Genomic DNA, 19402 nt, shown 5'->3' on the forward strand with positions numbered 1-19402 from the left:
GTCAATCGAACATCGAACGAAGAATTGGGATGCGTTAGAAGTTGTCCAAAAGCTGTCAAATTGATAGCAGAATTTAATATCAAAGTTTATGCAATTGCACCGCAATTGTCAAATTACTCCTCTCATAAATGCTTTTAATGAATATAAATGCTAACCTTTATTTCTAAAAATACTTGGACAAGCTCTCTAAAGTCATTAACAAGTGTTTAATTAAATTAATTGCCCAATCTTTTGTTACAATTAATAAAACTCCATTTTAAACGCCCAACCTAATGTGGCTATGTAAAGCTAGCAAGTATATCTCTATCTTACCAGTAAAACTATCCATTCAATGTGAAAATATCAAGTTCTTGTACTATTTTACTTAAGTTTTACACTCAACTTACCCCTCTCAAGCATCAATCAAGTGAATCCAACGTCTAAATATAACATGATTGTGGCCAATTAAGTGACCACAATCATGTTATATTATCTCACATATGGCTCATCTATGTAAATTAGAAAGAAAAGAAGCTAACATGGAAAAAAAATAAAGCATACACTAAAGGGTGCATTGGGCTAGTAGTTCATAGTAGGCCCGAAGTAGGATAGCCATCTGAGGATGATGACTGTTGTAGTTGTGAAGAAGGAATATAAAGCATAATTTAACCCTATAATAAGGCATCCGTGGCTATTGATAACACAAATTACAGCCATTTAAGGTCAAAAGGAGCTTTTCATTTCAAAGTTGTTGATGAAAAGAAAATAATTTTTTTAAGAAAAGCCTGTTGGTCCAATTTAAGGCCCTATGCACCACATGAGGTTGCTCCTAGATCCAATATATGTGTTTTTATTGGCTATGCACCCAATCATTTGGGCTGTCTATGCTTCCATTTTCAATCGGCCATGTTTAAGGGATGTCTTGTTTAACGAAGCCCACTTCCCATTTGCCTACGTTCCTATTACTAATTAACCCACCGCCTTTTCTTATGCAGCCTTACCAGTTATAGGTGCCACTCCTCGGACTCAAGAAACCCTAGTCCGCTTCCTCATCTCACTCCTCACAAGCGGCTGTGTCTTCTTCTTCTCCCTCTGACACATCTCAATCTTCTTCTTTTGATCAGTGCTCCTCTCTTGACTGTCGCGATTCTCAAGTGGGTGCTTCCTTGCCTTTCTTTGACTCAAAGTCACAACTTTACGGTGCTTGCTGATCTTAGTCACTCAACCTCTGCTTTATCCTCCAGGTACCTCTAATTCTCTAATTCAAATCATGCAATCGTCCGCAAGCACTGATGAAAAGATAGATCCTAATTTGTATAGAATCTTTCTCCTGCTCCAAGACATTATGCAGATAAATTCTCTTGCCCCTTGGCAGACATTCGTTTCAAAAACTCATAAGTAGTAAGCACGCCACCACTGCTTGATTTCTTTCCCTTTCTATCTAGTGTTACCCTACACCATTCCTCCTCTCATCCTCTTCCCACGCCAACGCTCCACCTCTTTGAAGATCTCCATGAGCTCGATCCTCGGCCACTCAGCTTCACTTGCGCCTTTGCCATTCGCCATCCTCCTCTACTGTTGTACTCAATCCGTCGCTCCTCGTCTTCCCTGTTTTAGAGAATAGCCAGACGGTAAAGATGGAGTCTGGTGATAGTGATAATAGCTCGGAGTTATATAGTGATGTTACCTTTGATTGCTGCTGGAAGGATGAGGGAGAAACTATCCCCGAGATGGCACGTGCAATGAAATGTTATTGTTATTAATTTTATTTGCAAAAATTATTTTGAGTGTCCTTCCTATTTGCATCACATTGGAATCAGATTTCTATTGGTTGGAATTGGATCCTTACAATTTTAAAAGTTAAACCAATTTACTCAGTCTGTTTAAATCCATTGTTAAGTCCAAAGCAAAATTTTTAAACTTTTTGAACAGGGCTATATTTGCCTGGCATGGTGGCAAAAGCTTTTGTATTTTTTATGCGAGTTTCTTTAATAGAGCAGCTGATGTAAGTTTCTAAGCATGCAAACTTCTATGTAACTTTTGGTTACCTCTTATTAATGGTAAAAAAAATTACGTTTGGTAATTCAGATCAAGCTTAAATAAGCGTGAAAGATTTAGGGTGGAGTTATAATAAAGATTGAGTAAATTTTATGTTTGAAAAAATTCACCCAAGTAGATTTTTTTAAAAAAATATATCAAATATTAATTAATTTTTTAATTTTTAACTTATTTTATAATGAGATGTCATATGTTTAATTACATTATAATTGATATTTTCTTGAAAACATTAAAAATCTTAATATTGTGTGTCATTTTTTATGGATTAGATTTCAAAAATTCTTAGGCAGAAATGGAAAAATGCAAAAGCCGTAGCTTTGTCTAAAAGAATGTTTAGGGCTTGTTTATATTAACTTTTATAAAATTACAACTTGCACAAACTAAATTTTGTAAGCTTGCAAGCTAAAGTTAGGATATTTTTTCAAAAAATTAGTTTGACAAATCAAAACTACTTTATTTATTTTGGTTTTTGAAAAATTAAAAATTGTTTAAATGATATAATTTTAAAGTATGTTTAGGATTTATATGGGCTGAAAAGGACATGAGTTTTATAATAAAAAATATATATATTGTGATATATCTAAGAAAAAATGTCACGTAAAATAAAAAATTTAAAATTTTAAATTAAAAGTGTCAACTTATTCTAAAATTATTTAAATTAAAAAGGAAAAAATAAGAATAATTTTCGTAAAAAAATTTATTTTGATGATATGATATGAGTAATGGTAATAATCATAATAATATAATTGATATCTTATTTAATTTTTTGCAATATTTAGATTCTTTTTGGGTAGAGTAGGGAAAATGGGTTGACCCCACGGGCTAGTCCGTTTAACTTGTCAAATTTGACAGGTTGGATTGAATGAATTAGCTTGTTTTTAAAAAGGGGCTAGACTAGCCCAACCTACAAAATTAGCAAGCTAAAACCCGTTAGCCTGCCAGATAAACGGGTTGACTTGCAGGCTAGCATATTTTTTTTAAAATAATTTTTTATTTTTAATCACAATATATCTTTTTATAAATCTATAATAATGATGCTGATATTTCTTAAATATATAATTTATGACTTTTAAATAAGTTTTATACATTTGAAAGATAATGTAAATTTTTCTTATAATTTGCAAATAAAGTTTTTGTTATAGTTTGTAAATTGATAATTTATTTATTTTTATAGAAATATTTTAAATATATATTATTTGTTAATCTCATAAGATCTATTGATTAAAATCATAAATATAAATTCATTGAGAAAAATGATATGGGTTTATATTCAAATTTTCTTTCTCAGTAAGAAAGATAACACACCTAGATGAAAAGATGATTAATAGAAAAAATTTAGCAAAATGAATTTGTTTAGTTGAATTTTATATTTATTTTATTTATTCAAGAGTTCTTTAATTGCTAATTTGCCTTAAAATGTAATATATATATATATATATATATCATATACATGTTAAATTGTTAAAAAAAATTTGGTAATTTTTTATGGGCCAGCAGCTAGCCTATAAAGAAATTGGTTGGGTTGGGTTTTGCTTTATCTAGCGGGCTGGCCTAACGTAACCTACAAAAAATTCAACTTGCACGGGCTAGCCTGTAGCTCGTTTACCAGTGTTATTTTTGGAGAAATTTTCAATAAGGGGTTTTTGACCAAATAGAATGAAAAAGAGGACACTTGAATTCTTTTTGATATAGAGGCCTTCGCATTTTTAAAATTTCACTAAAAAATTGTATGAATTTTTGTTTGAATTTGTGATGAAAATGATAAAATTGCCCTCGTTTAAATAAACAATATAAACGACTTGTTTTTTTTACTTTACTTGTTTATAGCTCTATTATATTTGATTCTATTTCAGGGCTATGAACGAGTGAAGTAGGTAAGCAAACAACATTTTGTAAGTAATTGAACAACATACAGTATGAAAATGAACAAGTTGTCTTATCATGAAATTAATTTGAAATGAAATCAAGTGAAACTAAAATTATAAACAAGTGAAGTAAAGAAATGAACATTTTATAAGTAAATGAACAATATATAGTATAGGAATGAACAAGTCATTTATGTTGTTTATTTAAATGGGGGCACTTTTATCATTTTTGTTACAAATTCAAATGAAAATCTGTACGGTTCCTTCAGTTAAATTTCAAAAATTCAGGGGTCCTCTTTTTTATTATATTTTGGTTGAGGGTCCTTTATTGAAATTTACTTTTCTTTTTGGGTCCAAGGATATATTTGTGTAAAGTACTTCATCATAGGAATCTTTTAGAGGTTTATCTTAGTTCTTTTTTTAAGTCTTATTTCAAACTTTATGTTGGATTTTTTTTTTCATATAGTTAAAATTAGGATCTGATCGAGATACAAAATGTCAAAAAATAAAAAAATAATCAATAGAAAATCTCCTAAATATTAGAAATAATATCATACTAAGAAATAATAAATATTAATTATGACTTAGAGGATTTGTTCATCTATACAATCCTTCATATAAAGTTCATATTTAAAATATGCTAAACACGATATTAATTCATTGAATTGATGATATATGTAGGTTACATGGGATCCTTTGTATATGGAAATAACATCATATATTAACTGCCTATTAACTCATGTAATCATATCCTTTTGATCAAGGAGTAAATCACTCTTAATTAAATACATTAAAGATGTATTTGACTATTCTCATGTTGTCTTCGTGCAACATACTAAAATAATATGTTTAACATAGGTTCAGATAGGAGAATCACCTTCGTACGAAGTATGCAGGAAGTTGGGTAAAAAAGGGTTTGGTCATGTTTTTACCGGTGTCCTTGTAATTGGTGGTGATGAAGGAACGATAAGTCGTGGTGCTATGGAGGTTGGATTATGCTGTTACTCAGTTTATTTATTTAAAGAGATGTGAAACTTTTGAGACTAATATAATTAATTTCAACTTTCATTATTCAAGTGGCTTTAAAATTTGAGCATAAAAAGGGTCAAGGCTGTAGGAATAAAGCTCGTGAACCGTTTGAGTGGAAAGTGTATGAGTAAGTTCTCCTTTGTTGGTATCATTTGATTTAGTGATTAGTGGTGCTAATTTGTCTTGCAAGTTGTCATATTTGGTTAACTTTAAGGTTTGTGTGACACGAAATGTGTACAATTTGAATTTGAATTTTTGTTAAAAGCATCCTTTGTGGTTGGTATGGAATTCCTCAAGTATACTATAGAGGAAAGGGGGAGATTATCATGTAATGGTATGATCTACAAAACAATTATGACTTTTATCTCAATTGCCAATAGGCCATGATTGGCCATTTAACTATTCTCTATGTATATATAGGTCACGGACATGCTTAGACCTAACTTGAAGGATTTTTTGAATTCCTCAAGTCACAAGTAAGTAAGTATATTCACACTCCTTCCTTCCCTTAACATTGAAGATTTATGCGAGTTTGGCCTCCAAGATGTGTGTGTAACCTCCTCCTATATCCGCTCGATACAAGAGAAAGTTTACCACATTAATCAAAACAATCAGCACTTAGAATTTGTCTGAGAAGCTTGGGTTTAAGACTCATTTTGCAAAATTATTAAAATTACAATACATTTTTATAATGTGCAATGGATACAACCCATAAGCATTTCTATCTCAAATTTGAATGTACTAAAACCACAAAATTAAACTGGAAAATGGGTCATGCATCGCGGCATGCAATACGTGCGCTGTGGCATGTGACAGAAAGCCACACACTTGACTCTTTATGTCAAGTGCTGCAACGTGTTAGTCTAAATTTTTTTCTGTCATTTGATAGTAAAAATGATGAACTTTTGGCGTGCATCATTTTCACATATAACGTCCGATCGGAGTGATTCAAGCTTCCACACGAAGCTTATCTCATGAGTCAGCTAATGAAACAGGTTTAAACACAATTTAATAGTCTGATAAAATTTGGGCACCTAAGTGCATAAAGTCACTTTTTTAAAAAATTTTACACCCAAGCGTTCAAATCGATCTCTTTCTTTTATTAGACCACACAAGGTCTTGAATCAAGTTGAAAAGGACCTATTACACTTGATTAATCACAATATATCATATATATACACCTATATTGAAATTTGAATCCTTAATGGCCAATTTTCACATTTCTCAACTTTTCATAACTTGTTACAATTTGGCACAACTTAGTCCACTTGGCTCTTTTCTCACCAAAATCACATCTTTTCATACTCATTACACAAACACAACTTAATGTTAGTTTCAAATTACTCATTTCATCATAATTTCACACATGGATTAAGATTTATCAAAGCTCATGACATATACTACAAATTCCACATTCTCCCATTCAACAACTTAAATGTGCATGCAATCTCCTGTGGCAATTCATATATACAAAATTCATACTAAAATTTGTTCATTATACAACACTCTAAGTTCACACGACTACGGTACTACTATATTGGTCCAGACTCTCTTCCTTTGTCTTGATCACTGCTTTGTCTTGTAAAAATGTAATCATGGGGGTAAGATAAAAATTTCAATAATGGAATAACTTACTTCTATTGACTACCACATGTAATTATATGAAAGTAAAGCGTATATGCTGTTAAATATATCACAAGTTTAACTTAACTCACATTAATATTTTTCATTTCACCTCTTTACATCACTTTTCACCACTTTATAACACAAGCATGATCTCTACTATCCAAATCTAACTTTAAAGTTCCATTATTTCACTAATTTTTTTAGGCCATTGTGTCCCTCATTGTAGACGAAACGAGTTTCAGTATTGATCACTTGATGAAGAGCACTAAATATACACTGTTCATATTAAATTTATCTTTTTATTTTTTATTAAATTTTCATGTAACTTGCCTAACTCGCTTAATCCTAAGTCACATAGGTTAACTAGTATCCAAATAAAATACAAAATCAAACAAGACACACTGTCAGTTTGTTAGTTCGACTGGTCAATTTGGTCTAGTTTTACAAACCATGCTCATTAGATTATAACAAACTTCTACAACATACTACATCATACAAATAACCTATCCATCACATTTCTAATGTTGAAACCCTTAATATCAAAAATAGAAGAGGGAGCCTTAAATTCATAAACTATCATATCATGGAACATCAATCACATATTTACTCATTTTTCACTTGCGCTAGTATTTTAGCTCGTTATAGATTTTACAGTTAATTAATGCATACATAACCTAGGGTATAAAATACCCAATTCAGCTTAATAATCACATAGTGCAAGTAAGTGAAAATGTGATGTTTTCTAGTTGGGAACATCTAACACTCAATCTAAGTTTTAAAAGCTTGTACCAACCCTTATAAATCTTTTCATTACAAAAACATGAGGGGAAGTCAAATTCTTATAAATCAACATATAATTCATGATATCCATACAACTACGCATTTTATTTGCATTAGTATTTTGGCTTTATACAAATTTTACAACCACAACATATCTAATTCATGACACAACATACACATAAAAATTAATTTTTGAATTAGTGAAAGTAGTACATATCATAGTTGGAAAATTATTCACAAAATACACATGAATAATATTGTGAGGCCTATGAGTAATATTTCAACAAAATCCTATTCCTCTAGTCGTTTCTCTTGACTTTGGTTCGATAAACTAGTCCCTATAATTTTAAAGAAAGAGGAGTGAGTGCAACCACTCAATAATCAAGGTTAACTAACTCTATACTATTGCATGTTAATTAATTTTAAGACGCAAATGGAAATTACAATCATTTCACAAAATCTATTTACCTTTCAAAATGTTGCCATGACCACAAAACTATCAACTTTGTAGCCAAGCACAAACATATATAATTTGACATCGATATTAAATATCTTAATACATATGGAGTCGTAATACTAATAACTATGAGGTATCATATTTTTAATCTAGCATCCTCAGGAACAAATAGAGATTAATTAGATTTAAGTCCTGCAAAGAATAAGTAGGACAATCCCTCGATAATAATGAGACAATGACTAGCCCTCGATTTTAATGATTGGAAGTTCGATTAGTTTTTGATTCTGATGGTAAGTCGCCAATATCATGTGGATTTTATCACTATTCCTCTTTCTAGGTGAACTCTTGCTATAAATGATCATACCATGCACACATTAACATTTAGTATGCAATTCTATTGACATTAATGACCTCATATCATGCTTAATACACATGACTCAGTTCACAATTTCATCTCATTTTATTACTCACAACATTTATCATACATGTATAAATATACATATCATTTTCATTGTTTCAAAACATTTTTATACATCACATAACTTGCCACAATTTGCATCAAACTAATTTACAAAAATCAAGGAGTTTCAAATAATTCTTTTAAATATATAATTAATTAACAAATAAATGCATAAACTAAATTTTCCTTTTGTTACTTTAAACTTTCGAGATAAAGATTTATCCCTTAATTACCAATACTTTCAAAGCTCAAAATAGCTTGAATGATGCTAATTTTGTGATTAATTTACAATTAATCTCATCAATAACCATCAATGTCCTCATTAGGATAATTTCTAATACTATAATTTGACATTTCCAACTCACAAAATCACAACCCTCACTTTTAAACATATCTATTAGGTTTATTAACTTTTTTAACATACATTATTATTAATGAATCATTAAATTACTATTAATGGCCATTAAACACCTCTACCAACCCTCATTTATGGCTATTTTTGGTCATTAATGGTCTTTCGACTACCAAAACTTACTAAGGCATAAATACAAGGTTTAAATAATTTAAATATATTCATTAATTCCATTTAAATAAGTCCTTATCTTAAGTCCCTTGTGGCGGAGTGAAGCTTTATGTTCGAGATTTTCAGGATCTCCTAGGTCCTTCTTGACAGAATTAAGCTTTACACATAAGAACTTTAAAACTTTTTAGATTTACATAAAGTAGAGCCTCATCCCCCCATCCTAATCTAGCGTATACTTGCAGATGCAATGTATATGTCTATGCATGTCTCTTCACATTCATTTCATACATGACTCACACCCACATGCATACTCTTTCATAATACTGCTACTCTATCAATTTATAACACAATGCATATAATTATATAAAATACTTATAAATAATTTCACAAACGAGCAAGTAAAAGGGTTACTCTAATTACCTTTTTCCTTTACTATTAAGGGTTACCAATCGTAGTGGACTCCCAAGAGTGTAGATTCGTATGAGCAATGTCATAGGTCCTCAGTCTACACAATGCAATCTCATAGTCAGCTCTTAACATTCAACACAAGTATTGATTTGTCTGAATTGAATCACTTAACACATAAAATAATTTAATTAACACCTTTTGAATTCATAATTCCACTATCTAGAGTCATTGGCCTTATAGGTCATTCAAATAACCATAACAACATTGTAATTCATTTATTCAACCAAATTTTTACCATTTTAACCTAACTTTCTAGGTTAATTGAGCCTCAATTCTCAAAACTAACTCCAGACTAGTTATAAAATCTTAGTTCCGCATTCGATAGCCCTCTTTAAACCTTTCTTTTAGATTTCAACACTTTAAAACTTTCTGATCAATTTTTCAACCAGTCAAATTTAATGAAAATAGGATAAAACTGAAGATTAAGGTTGTACAATATCTATCTGACAAGTCACTAATCGAAGCAGATTCTTGAGCTCTTGCAAATCAATGCCCTAGTAGAGCTAGGTCTTCTCTCCTCTTCAAATGTGTTTTCTGAATTCTTCCCTTCTATTTTCACAAGTTGATCATGTCAGCTTTAAGCAATTTCTGTGTAATGCACCGCGGTGTGTGACATAGTATGGAAACTCTCACAGCTGCTCGTGTGTTACGCCACGAACTGTCGTTTTACCATTCAATTCTATCAATATAATAGTCAACCAACGCATTATCAACTGGACATTCAAACCATAATCAATTCACTAATTAATTTACCCCTAATTAGCAACTAAGGAAATGGAATTCTCTAACACCGCATCTCATCAGACATTAAGGCCTTATTTGGCACAAGGGATTGAAGGAATGAGATTGGAATTGGGACTAGCCCATACCACTTTTTATGTTTGGTGTAAAGGAATGAAAAAATTAATGCCAGTCCCAATCCCATATAAGTAGGATTATTCAATACCACCACCCCTATGATATTGAAAAATCAATCTTGGGTTTGAAATTTTAAAGACTAAATTACCCTACACTCCCCTCATCATCTCTTCCTCTGCGAGCATCGAGCCATCAACCACTCTCCTCTCCCTCAACCTTGCTTTCGTTCTAGCTTATCAGTGCTATATGAGTTTTCCTTCTCTCCATCTGGTGTCATCCTTGCTTTTCTTGGCACCACTATCACTATCTTACTCAAGCTCCCTTAAGCTGTGCAGAACAAAAAAAAAGATGCATGATGATTGAGCCTGGATTTGAGAAGAGACATTGCAACAAGAGTGAGAGATTATAGTTGTGAAGATAAGTTCTCAGTAAAGTGCAAAGGCACATGTCCAGATCTAGTGAGTAGGAAGAGTAAAGTTGTGAGGTAGAGGAAGGAGGCAAGTTGTGAGTAGCACAAGACCAAATTTGGTGATTGGAGGGCTTGAGTAGATAAATTTTTGAGAGATGTGTGAGCTGTGAGGTACGTAGCACAAAACCAGTGGCGAGCTTGCAACTAGTTGAAGGAAGAAGATGAGTTTTTGTGTCTTTTGATTAATTTCTTATTAATTATAGAGGTTATTATAGTATTTTCATAATTTATGTTTAATTATAAAATAAAATGAAGGAAAGTATTCCTCCTCATTATTACTCTATATCAAATATAATTTTAAGATTTCAATCCCACTCAATCCTAATCCAAGTTCCAATCATTTCAAATTCAAGCTTGCATACCTAACAGGGTCTAAGGAGAATATAACATATGAGCTTTCTCTATTTCTCCCTTTAGATGAACTCCTACTCCCTAGTATCATGCTTTCACATCAAACACTGGTTTACATTTAAAATTGCTTATACATATGTACATACTTATATATATATAATAAAATATTTTCACCTGTTTGTTTATTTGAAATCCATTTCATGCAACAATCATGCATCATATCAAACACATGCTTAGTTTAAAATAATTTCATACATTATTTATAATACTTTCAAACAGTTTACAATAAACAATCAAATAGAGTAAGTTATTTGGCTATCTTAATTTTTCTGTCACAAAAAAGGTTATTTGTGGATTTCATGACCACTAACACGTCTTTACAAGCTTCCTTTCTCACTCTACACATGTATTATGCTAATCTATACACAATTGGCACTATTAGTTAATTAATTAAATTGACTAAAAATACTTATTTATTGCCTAGAACTACATTTAGCCATTTATTCATTTTCACTTAGTCAATCTAAGTTCATCATTACTGATTTGCTACTTTCAATGTTCCAAGAACCCTTGCCGTAGCAAAGATATCTCTCCTTCTCCTCTCTGTTCGTGTTTCCTTTCCCTTTTTCTCCTTTTTACAAGTTGATCTCACACTTATCATATCATTTTCTATGGCATAGTGAGGAAAATCTTTATTGCGCGTACATGCTTCATTTCGAAACACAATTCCTCCACCCCTATTTGTTCAATCAATACTCTGTGAGTCAAAATATCAAGTTGTTATTCAAAATTCTAATCATTCACTTATTACCAATTAACAACTAGTTCTAGGATTGAAAAATTAGAATGTTACAGGCCTTAGTAGGACTTCAATCCTTATCTTTTCATAGAGACTTGGTAGTATGGGATATCGAGTCCCACATTTAGTATGAGATGCTCAATAGGGTATATAAGTGGGTTGGCTCTCCCACTTCAACAGTTAGCTTTTGGGGTAAGGTTTCCCATTGCACTTATGTACCCATCATCTTTATTGTCTTTTCCTTTCTTAACTTAGCACATGCTTTTACTCAAGTTTTTGAAACACGATACATTTTCATAATAGTCATAAGCCAAAAAGATTCCAAAGTTAGGAAAATCACATTTGCCAAGGAATTCAACATAAACATTTTCATCATCACAAACATTTCATAATCATACATGACCCACATACGACCTTATAAAAAGCTCATGAAACAATTATAATAGTTTTATTAATTATTTGTTATTTGTCTCAATTACTTTCTCCTCTACCTTTGACCTTGAGGTACATTCACAAGCATCAAATGCTATTGTATAAAATAAATATTATTTTTAATACTAAAATAAAGCTTTTTTATTAATTAAATAATGCACCTTAGTCAACTTTGACTTAAGTTAGGGATTGAATTAAGTGACCTGCAGTGGCATATGGACACCTAACTATCTTATTCACTAAGGCTGGATAACCCAACACAAAGTTAATTGGTTGCAACTTGGGAAACAAGTACTGGGTGCATGATGCTAATTTCTCAAGATCTTCAATAAAGCTTTTATGTGAGTGGATAATTTCCCTTTGACATTAATTAAGTACTGTCTCTATATATGAAGAGTTGGTTTTTAGACAGGGTGGTGGCACACTATACCTCTTGAGTTGCAATTGTTTTATGTTGTTTCGTTATAGCCATTACTCTCCTACTTGCTCTCTTATTATCTAATCCAACTTTACAAGTATAGGTGATTGAATATGATTTCTGCTATCCAATTGCTCGTTTCTTTCTGCTTAACATTAGGAGTCTCAAGGTCAATGCCTGGCTATTAAAAAGTTGCTCTCCCTTTTCTTGAATCTTCTTAAGCCTTCTCTCATAGGCCTTTGTAGCAAAAGTAGTTCTATTAGATACCAAGTAAATTTTGAATAACTTATTGTATTATTTCAACTGATTAGAGGGAGTATTTATACACAAAGAATATCCTAGCTAATGAGTCCCTATACATACATAGCCTACCTTATACAACCATGCACTATCAACTAGCATATTTATGCCTTACAACAAGTAAGAATTCTATCTATTATGACAGTAGTGGTGGTGGTGGTGGTGGGTAGTAGTAGTAGTAATATCTTAACAAAAATTAGTAAATATTGACATTTCTACACTTCAATATCAAGTTTTCCCATATTTCCTATCAATATATAGTAGTAATTTAATTATATAATATGTGTTTTCCCTTGTTAAATCTCCATCCTTAAATCTTTGAAATATCATTTGTCAACAAAGGCATGTCCCTTTTGTAGAAGGGTTCGAGAGGCCTTAACTGAGCTAGATCTTTCTGTAAAGGTTAGCACTTGGCAGCATTCGCTTCACATAAAATTATCAATATAATCTTTTTTTTAATTATGCCTTGATTTGTCAAATCTCTATTTTAAGAGGATGACTCTTTCTCATAGCTGTAACAATAATGCTTCTAGATGTTGAGACCTATATTTACAACTTTTATGAAATATGTGAGAAATTGGAATGGCATCAATTTGTATTTTCTTACAAGAATTTAAGAAAAGTATGGGGATATCTCATTTTTATTATGTAAATGTGTTGGAAGAATTTATTTGTTTATTTTTTATAGTATTTTTCTTATCATTTACTGTTAAGTATAATTAGAATAGTATGTATATATATATATATATATTTTCTGCTTTTAAGATATAGTTATAGATTATAGATACTTTGGACCCATTTGGTTCATTTCATCGATGGACCTATGTAATGGGCATTACATTGATGCTAAAAGACACTTATATCCTTCTTTATATTCCTCTTTTTCTCTCTTCACTCATCACCAAAGCCTATCCACCTTCGTCAAAGTCCAGCACGTCAATGCTAGAGCCCTATTGTCTACCATTATTGATAGCGTGATGTCCTCATCGTCGTTGCCCACACTAGCAAATGATTCCGGCAAGCTTCTCACCCTGTTTAGCCCTCTCACTTTGGTTGCTTTAACTTTGCCATTTCTCCCACATTGTCATCCCCCCTCATCTCTCCCTCTCTCTCTCCTCGACCATCCCTCATCTTGGTACTCACTGCCCACAATTGCACTTGGTAAAGAGGATTTGTTTAACATCCTTGTTTTGTAATTTTGATTTTGATTCCAAATTTTGGAGTTGATTATGGGAATAGGGAAGAAGCACCAACGAAGGGGAAAGGAGTTCTTTTATTTTTATTGAAGTTTCATTATTCTTTTCATTTTTTATAAGTATTTAAATAAATATAAAAAAATTAGTTAAACATTCCCATTATCATATCAAACAAATCCATGATAATTATCATTACATTATATTATATTTCTTACCATTGCATCCCATAACATTACATATGATTCCTCAAACCAAATTGGCCATTAGGACATCTCCTTAGCAGGATATCCTATCTCTATTGGGATGGGAAGTGCTCAAACTAATAAAAAGATAAAGGCAAAATAATTCTACTAAGAAAATATGAAGCAATTATCTCACTTTATCCAAAGGGATAAAATGAACTTGTATTTCTAAATATGACTACTAGCTTCTGAGTTGCAAGCCTATTTATTGAGTTACAATACATTCCAAATAACTAAATAAACTGAGTAATCCTTAAAATATCTTAGGAAACTCCAATAGCTAGAAAATAGCAAACTAGATGTTAAACCACTTCAACAAGAGATATAGTTCTTTATTTTGCTGAACAACTCCTAAAATCTCTCAAATAGAATTGTTCTAAATAATGTGAAATAATCAACACAAAAAAAAATACAATTCAATTTTTGATGCTTTCTTCTTCTGAAATAAGTTTGCAGAGGTTTCTCATTATTATCCTCCTCGAAAGCTCAACTTGTCCTCAAGTTGGAAAAAGGGAAATTGAGCTTGCAAGAGGTCATAGTCCTCCTAGCTTGCTTTCTCTATAGGTTAATCTTGTGATTACACCAGCAATTCTAGGGAGTTAGGGTGAGTCCTATGATGAGCTAGCACTTGAACAAGCTGCAATTGCAACTCAAAATCTACAGAATAGTAAAGAATCTGGAGTAGTCAACCATTATCCATAGGCTTGGCACATGAGTGGAAAATGGCAAATGGGATGAATCCTAGAATCCTAAGGTAGCTCCAACTCATAAGCTACTTGCCAATACTAAAGAATCTTGTAAGGGCTAAAGAATGAGGAGACAGCTTCTCAAACTTCCTCTTAGTAAGTGATCATTGATGGAAAGGTTGTAATCACAACCAAACTTTAAATTCAACTTCTCTTCTATGTTGATCAACATAAGCTTTCATTCTATCCTATGCCTTGTGTAAATTATCCTTTAAAAGTTTCAGTATCCCATCCCTAGTCTCTAATTGTTCTTCTAGGTTTGCAATAAGTATTACCCCCGTCACATAAAGAGACAAAGAGGTAGATCATGATTGTCATAATCTTGAATGGATCAAGTTTGGATGATCTAAGATCAAGTTTACTGCTATGATAATTATGCACATGTCATGCATCCAAAAACCCTTTGAGAAATAGAGGAAATAAGATGATTGTTAGGGTAGGCTTTAGATATTTTTTGCATGATTTTGGAAATTTAGAACTTTGGATGGCAATCTATTGGCTAGGTAGACAGTAGTCATCATAGCTTCACTTACCCCAATTATTTCTTTAATTTTTATTTTTTTAGGAATAGTAAGTCATTGTTATGAATACGAGTTTAAAAAGAGAGCCCATCCCAGGGACTAATCGATTGGGCGGGGATGCCCTTTGCACATATAAATCCTACTTCATTTCACACTTATAAGCCCTTCATACATTCTCTCTTGATGAACCAATATCTTAGATAAACCATGATCTGATGCTCATGCCCACTTGACTGTCATATAGATTGATCTGCTGCAATATTTTCTATGGAGTAAAGTAGTAAATCACAACCCTTTGATCACCTTGTTTAAGATCTTGATCATACCTTTTAACTGAAACAAATCACATTGTTTTCACTTGTTTAAGGTCTCGGCTAGGAGGTATTCCTCATTGGTCTCGAGACTCATAACTCACTAGCCATCTCATCACCATTGAGTTTCCATTGTACCAATTATCAAATTCTGGGTCTCTTCTAGGGGTGGTTGGGGAGCATCATCATTTAAATAGTTCTCTTCTCTTTTCCCTCGTATGAACATCAACATGCTTTCGGATCATTGTAGATAGTTGTCCCCATTAAGTTTATGTGTAGTGAGAGGGAAGAGTTATGTTCATAGGCTAGAGCTTTGATACTATGTGAGAATTTGTAATGTTTTTATTCATTCTTTAACATAGAATGCATTACAACATACAGGAGTTGGATAGCAACAATCATGCCATTAAATCTCCTAAGATATAGATGATAATAATATAATAATAAAAGGTAATAAAGATAATTTATTTGATCCCATGAAATTAGGGATATAATACTTAGACAATAGGATTAGGAGAAGTCAATGGACCTAGTATAAAGGAATGAGCCTATCTTCAATATAAATATTACACTAGATTCCTTTACCACTTACATGTTTTGGAATTTAAGGTTAATGCGTAGACTGCATGAATGCAATTTAAACCGTAATGTAAACAAGTGAAAACAGGACATGCCAAATGGCACGTGCTAAATTGTTTTGACCTAAGAAGTGCTTTTGGCTTGATTGCTTTGAAAAATACAAAAAATAGCTGTTTTGTGTGAGATGATTTGATTATTTTTAATCACTTGTCATTCCTACATGTGCTTCACATGACAAATTGATTTCTGGTTTACTTTTTGTCAATCAATTCCCTTGTCATTAAGCTATTGGTTCACTAACAAATAGGTCTATCCTTGTCCTAAGGGTTCTTCAAGACATAAAGAGGTGGTCAAAAGATCTGGTGGCAAGGAGTAGTATGTTGTCTTTATACCATTTCTGTTTTTTCTTCTCTATTGATAATTGCATTGTGATATAATTGCAACCAAAAGTGCAGTTTTTATATTTGTGTTTCTACTCTCCACTTTTTATGGCAATATGCGTTTTTTATTAGAACAATGACAACTTTATTTTATTTATTTATTTTTCCCCCAAGCATGTTATGCATCTTCCTGTCATCTCTTTACTATTTTGCAAAATATTTAATACCAAAAATGTTAAAAGTTTTTGGTCTCTTCAAATATGCTTTCTTTCTGAGATACTTTGTAGTGACATTCTATTGTAGATTTCTTTCCTCATTGATCCAAATAGTGGTATTTCAATGTATGAAAGTGGTGAGCAATGAATCTTCCCCTAGTACTTTTTCAAATGGATGCAGTTTAATTTTGTTTATTATAATGTTATAATGAAGTAATTCCCACCATTCTATTTTCAAATTTGTCAAGATTTATTCATTCAAATAGTAGCTTGTATTTATTTATTTTTGTTTTTTACTGTCCAAATTTCAGTTGTCTTAGTAAAAGTCTTTTAAATGATTAATATATTAAACATTGTAACTTTTTTAAATATGGAATTTATTCTACATGGGTTGTTATAGGGAGATTCATTAAGCATATAAAAATAGCATACCACCTAATTTTCTTATTTCCTCTATAGAGAAATAAGAAGATTAAGGAACTTGCGAATATTGGGAAAACTACAACTATTGTTAACTAAGGAAAAAAATTTGTGGTAAAGATAAGATACACTTGGGCTAGAAAACCCGTGCTCAAAATGAAAAAGATTAAATTTCACATTTAAAAAAGTTATAATGTTTAATGTATTAATCATTTAAAAGACTTTTACTAAGACAACCGAAACTAGGACAGTTAAAAATAAATAAATAAATAAATACAAGCCACTATTTGAATGAATAAATCTAGACAAATTTGAACATACTAAATGATAGAGCACAATGGCATTATATAATTTATGTAGTCGACCCCACTTAGTAGAATAAGGCATGTTATTATATTTAATATATTAAATAACATGTGTATCCCTTATCTCAACCCCTTATATCAGATATCCTATTGCTTTCTTATTTTGGTCTTTCTTTGTGTAGATGACATTGTAAAATACTTATTTGAGTGATATAGAGAAGGCAAAAGTCCATCAACTGGTCTTTTGGAAAGGTATCAGATATGGAAGATTGTTTTTTTGTTGAGAATATGTCACTGCTACAAATCATATCTTTTAAGGGAGCAGAACAGTGTTGAATCATCACTAGTTAAAATTGGGGTAATATTGTGTCAAGAGAGGGCTATAACACTTCTAAATTTTCTAAAGTCTACATGAAAGCATCGTGGCATGTAATTTATTTCTATATCTTTACTTTGGGCAACATAGTAACCCTTAAGGACTTATGAACAGGTTTCCTTAGCAAATACAAAATATCTTTTAAACAAAAAACGTTGGATAGTTCACCATATTTTCTATGCCATGGTTCCATATTTTGCAGGTCTTTAGAAAGGAATCTTAATTTTTTGTTCTCTCTCTCCCTCTCTCTTAGCACTTTGTTCACTAGATGGCTGCCAACATTACTTCGAGCAGGTAAAGGAATGACATTATGGGAATGTTCAAGCCCTGATCCTCCACCTAGAAAATTAGAGCTCTTCTCTTATAAAAACAATGCTGTAAGATAATCCTTCTCATTCTCTAATATACCCTTACTAATTTTTTTCTTTTTTGGGTAGAGATATGGAATGGAATCTATGATTTGCTAAACTGTTAGGACTTTCGGGTGCTGGGGTAATGTATGCATTATTTGTTAGTGTGGTGTAAGAAAGAGAGAAATAGGTGTTGTAATCAATTGTTAGAAGGGATGGATGCTATTGAGGTAGCTCGAGAAGGCAGCAAGAAAGAGGTTTAAAACAAGATTAAGGTGTGAGAGAAAGGCAGGGAAGAAACTTGCTTTGTGCTGGGAGAGTCTCAAGAAGAGTGTTTCAATATGCTATCTAAGGCCATTATAGACCTTAGGCTTCTAACTAGCTATGAGGAGGGGACCCTTCACAGCCACCTTCTTAGAGGAACTATGGTTGTTTAGGCTAAGGAAGTTTGAGGCAATAGCAGGTTTGTGATGCCCTTAGATGTTTTGGGCCGTACGTGTGCTACATTAATGTATTCAACAAGTCTATAGCCTTGTCCGACAGGCTTGAGTAATCTTTGAAATTTCATCGTGATAGGGACATATTATTGCCATTGTTGCTCTTCAATGAGGAATTCTTAGTAAGTATTAGTCATCAACTCACATTGATTATGTCCCTGCCCTTTGTACACATTGTCCATCGCTCCTATCGATTAAATGGTTCGGTGAAGTGTTCGGATTGAAGCAACATGGGCAGTTTGCTGTCAGTGATGTTGCAAGAAGTCTACTAAACCTTATCATTTAGAGGAAGGAGAAGTCATAACAAGGTTTTTATAGGTGAATCTGTAAAAGGATCATTGTCGAAGCCTCATGAAAGTTTAACCTGAGAACTGGTTCGAAAGCTCCTGTAT

The 19402-nt window shown here is 32.1% G+C and overlaps 1 pseudogene; it reads left to right on the top strand.

Moving 5' to 3' along the window:
- The first annotated feature begins 1616 nt into the window (after positions 1-1616).
- LOC129315663 (uncharacterized) lies at positions 1617-18549 on the top strand (annotated as a pseudogene).
- The last annotated feature ends 853 nt before the right edge of the window (positions 18550-19402 follow it).

This window comes from Prosopis cineraria, unplaced genomic scaffold (genome assembly GCF_029017545.1).
Source record: "Prosopis cineraria cultivar Desert tree isolate PC_DT_omini unplaced genomic scaffold, ASM2901754v1 PC7, whole genome shotgun sequence".
Taxonomy (NCBI): Eukaryota; Viridiplantae; Streptophyta; class Magnoliopsida; order Fabales; family Fabaceae; genus Prosopis; species Prosopis cineraria.